Below are 5,108 nucleotides of genomic sequence, written 5' to 3'. Positions count from 1 at the left end.
TTTTACTTTATGGGTCTAAGACTTATCATTCCTGCCATTTGCGCTTGATGAGTTTCTTTTTCGCAATTCATTAACTCTCTTCCTGCCCATATAATTAGGCTTCTTCTTACCGCTGGGCTTTCCCAAAATGAGCATCAACAATCATTTATTGCAGTTATTCCAAATTGCTTGTTATTTATTCTATTTTTAAGATGCTCTAAAGGTCCCACTTGAATTGGAAAATTGCAAAAGATAATAAAATAGGATATTGTTAATGCCCAAAGGTGGAATTCTTAATGCTTTCAGTTGAAAAAGGGTCAATTTTTTTTAAAACTTTTATTATTTTTTATACTTCTTCCAAATGTAGATGAGACTCATTTTATCCTTAAAGCCCGTAAGCATATTCCATAAAAAAATATCTGACTTTAAATCAAAAGTAGTTCAACTTTTTATAAAAATTAAATTGACAATATTATAAGATTTATTTTAATAGAGGAGGCACCTTTTAACGTAACCGTAACCATATCATTTTAATTTTAAAGTTCACAATTCCATCCATCACTTAAACCAACAATTTCTCGTGGAGGAAGGTTGAAATAAGAGTAGTTTTAAGACTAAATTATTTTATAATTTTTTTGTCACAACTCTAATATGACAGACTATAAATGATTAATTATCACTTACACATAAATCTACTATTTTTTCTTCATCAATTATACTTCCACCATGTAACAATTGTGAAAAATTTCATCATCTTAAACTTTTTCCAAAAGCAATTCTAAAATTGCCAACTTGCCATATAAATAACCATGTGAAGACAACTTAAGAGGTGTTTGGTTTGTATTTTCAAATAAACATTTTCAGTTTTTAAATAACATTATACGTATTTTTACACTTTTTCACCCACATGTATTTTCACAAATGTTTTCAAATAACGATTTTCAGTTTTTAAACACATGTATTAAACGAGCCCTAGTTACAAACACAATTCATTGTTCATTTTTCTTTTTTTCTTTTTTTCTTTTTTTTTTTTTCTTTTTTTTTGTAGTTTGACTGGTTTAAAAGGTTACAATTATTAGTGGTCCTCGACTTCTATAAGATGTAAAATGTCATAGAAATCAATGATCTTTTAAAAAGAGTTCAACTTAAAATAATGAATGACTAATAAAATAATAAAACTCACGAAGACACATGGTAATGAGTCTCATGACGTTATAGAAGTTAGTGCACTGCAATTTCATATGGTCTTTAGTTATAGAAAAATTCTGGTACCACACCATTGGCCACAGCTCGCCCATGTGGCGAGTTGTGGTTGGTGGAGGGGTGATGGTAGGACACTCCTCCACCAACCATAACTCGCCACATGGGCGAGTTGTGGCCAATGGTGTGGCACCAGAAGTGCTCTCAGTTATATGGAGAGAGAGAGGGGTACCATGTTTAGGTGAAGATTGGCTAAGGAGGGGAGTTTCCACACAAGATCGGTGCACTATTTCTATTTGCCTCTATACTCACATTTGATCCTAGTGACTCTGGAATCTAGGTTAGTTTGAATGTGTCCAGCTATAAAGTATTTAAATAAAATGATTTTTTTGTTTAGAGCTTTGTAACTGACAAAGCTATCTAACATTCAAATCTCCCTTCTCTAATTATCATAAAAAATTATGAGTTTTTTTTCTTCATAATTTCTAACACTGATTTTTCAAGCCTTTTATCCCTAAAAATAAGGAAAAGAAAAAACACTAGATAATTCTATTAGATTGTAACAAGGACACAAGCCAATGTGATTTTTTTTTTTATTCTACTGAATTTAAATTCAATTATTCAATCAATAAAGTGATGTTTAATCATGGCTTTCTTATTTTTCTAATCTTAATAAAATAAGTAGTGGCTTCGTACAAAACTCTCTATCAAGAAGGTCAAGTATCATTAGTTGAATTACACATTTTAAGAAATAATTAATAGGACCCATGGGCACATATTCCCCTGAGGTTGTGATTATTCACACCAGCTATTATGGGAGGTTATTAGATCCAATGAGATCTTGCTAGATCTGTCCAAGATCCGATGAGACCTAGCCAAATCTAGTAGACATCTCATTGGATCTAGAAAAGATTTCCGCCAAATCATGCGAAAAACTCATCGAATCTGGTGTATCTTCGTAGGATCTGGTTAGAAAAGTTACTAGATCTAGCTGGAAAAGTCGTTAGAAAGCTTAAAAATCGTCAGATTTGATTTTTTTTTTTCGGTGAAGTACGAGTTTTGGAGTATGAGACACACAACCGACCTGCTAGTGTTAACTTTTTTAAGGTCAGGGCTCGTGTTTGACTGTCAAAGTAGTCAGGTCGAGTACGATCCGGTTGGACAGGTGGGTTGGACACCCCTAGATTAAGTCATGCCATAATTGCCATTGAACATTAATATTTTGGTGCATATGTTCATGATTGTCATGCTTTTTTTTGTTGGGGGAGAGGGGGGGGGGGGGTGGGGTTCTATCCTACCAAATAACGATGGCCATAAACATTTGCAGGTGTTTTTCACAAAATTAGAATAAATGCGGGTGATCAATCCTATTATAATGTATAAAAGTATAGTACTTTCTCCATTCACTATTAAAAAAAAAAAAAAAAAACACAGTTTTTCCCAACGGTTTCTATATTCACTATTATAGATCATTTATTGCGGCACTATTCCAAATTGTTAGATATTTATTCTATTTTTAAATATGTTCTAAGGGTCCCACTTGAATTGTATAATTGCGAAAGCTTTTTTTTTTTTTTTTTGAGAAACCGGACCTAGAGGTCCTGAAGTATTAAAAAGGAAAAATAGAAAAATTACAAAGAGTCTCGAGCGACCAGAGGAGCTAAATCCTCAGGAAAGGAATTATACCAAACCTGGAGCTCATGACCAGACTTAGAAATTCTGGCAAAAAAGTGGGCAACTACATTGCCTATACGCTTTACAAAAGAAAAACTACAATACTGAAAGACTGTAGCTAGTGATAGGACATCAGTAATAACATGACCATATTCTGGATGCGTCGAGTCTTCATTCCAAATTGCTTTAAGAACTACCTCAGCATCACCCTCAAAAATGCAGTGCGTGAACCTCAATTCTTTTGCCAATAACATTGCCCTGCGGCAGGCCAAAAGCTCAACAATTTCAGCCGAGGATGGGAGTTGAATCCGTTGGGAAAGCTAATAAAATAGGATATTGTTAGTGCCTAAGGGCAATTGTTTTAAGGTGGATTTCTTAATGTGAAATTCTTAGTGTGCTTTTTTTTTTCCTTTCTTACTTTCATTATTTTTGTTATTTCTAAATGCAGATGAGACTCATTTTACTCTCTTTAAGGGTTGTCCTTAAAGCCGGTAAGCATATTCCAAAAAAATATATAAACTTTAAATCGAAAGTAGTTCAACTTTTTATAAAAATTCAGTCAATATTATTATAAAATTTATTTTAATAGAAGAGGCACCTTTTACATGACCATGAACATAACCTAATCATTTTAATTTGAAAGTTCACAATCCATCCGTCATTTAAACCAACAATTTCTCGTCGAGGAAGGCAGAAGTAAGAGTAGTTATAAGATTAAATTATTCTACAATTTTTTTGTCACAATTTTGATGTGACAGACTATAAGTGATTAATTATCACTTATACATAAATCTACTATTTTTCTTTCATCAATCAAACTCCGCTCACGTAATAATTGTGAAAAATTTTGTGTTCTTCAACTTTTCTAAAGTTGCCAACTTACCACAAACTACCAAGTGAATACAACTTATAATAGTTACAATTTACAAACCCAATTCACTGTTCATTTTTCTGGGTTTTTATTTTTTTAGTTTGACTGATGTAAAAGGTTACAATTATTATGGGTCCTTGACTTCTATTAGATGTAAATGTAATAGAAATCAATGATCTTTTAAAAAGAGTTCAACTTAAAATAATGAATGACTAATAAAATAATGAAACTCACGAAGGCACATGGTAGTGAGTCTGATGACGATATAGAAGTTACTGCACTGCAGTTTCTTGTGGTCTTCAGTGACATGGAGAGAGGAGGTGGTAATGTTTAGGTGAAGACTGACTGAGGAGGGGAGTTTCCACACAAGATCGGTGCACTATTTCTATTTGCCTCTATACTCACGATTGAGTTTTGTTTTCAGGGTTGTGTTATCAGTCATGGGCGGCCATTAATAAAAAAAATTTATTGGTGAAAATACAATTTTGGTTCCTACATTTTGGGCTAATTCTCATTTTGGTCCCTAAATTAATTTTACTACTAATGTAGTCCCTAAAAAAAGAAAATCAATTTTATTACTGCCAAAAACTATTTGATGGGTTTGAATTAAAAAGATAAAGGAGTGAAGTGTGAGATTCCTATTGGCTTTTTACAAGAAATTATTTACTTTTTTTAAAAAAATTATTATTGTTTTATAGTTTACATTTTTGTGTTCTTTGTGATATGGGTTTGTGTTCTTAGCTTCTTTTGAGATTTGGGTTCATGTTCTTTTGATTTTTTTTCTTTTCAAATCTGAATCTATGTATTTTTATGTTTTTTAATTTTTTTTTAAATTGAGAAATTAATTTTTTTAAATTAGATGCTAACATGGATGCTGACGTGATATTTTTCTTGTTATTTAATTAGCCACATCAGCATTTAACATGTCATCTGTGTACTTCGTCTGCCACGTAGGACTTTTCTGTTAGTAGGTTAACGGCAGGAACCAAAATAGAATTGATTTTCTTTTTTTATGGACTACATTAGTAGCAAAATCAATTTAAGGACCAAAATGAGAATCGACTCAAAATATAGAGACCAAAAATGTATTTTCACCCTTTTTTTGTCAGTTTTTGGTAGTAATAATAGCTTCTTTTTTTTTTTTTGGTAATTTTTGGCAGTTATTTTTTTAAGCAGTTTTATTATTATTATTTTTTTAGTGAGACCCATATAGAAAAATCTTAACAAACATCACAAGGTGCTTAGGAACATTTTCCTTGTTTTTATTTGCTTTTCTTAATGTCGTTGTATAGATCCAAGTGACTTTGGAATCTAGGATAGTTTGAACATGTCCTGCTATAAAGTATTTAAATAAAATGATTTATTTTTTTTAAGAGCTTTGTAA

This window comes from Castanea sativa, chromosome 1 (assembly GCF_040712315.1).
Source record: "Castanea sativa cultivar Marrone di Chiusa Pesio chromosome 1, ASM4071231v1".
NCBI lineage: Eukaryota > Viridiplantae > Streptophyta > Magnoliopsida > Fagales > Fagaceae > Castanea > Castanea sativa.
This window is presented reverse-complemented; position numbering follows the sequence as displayed.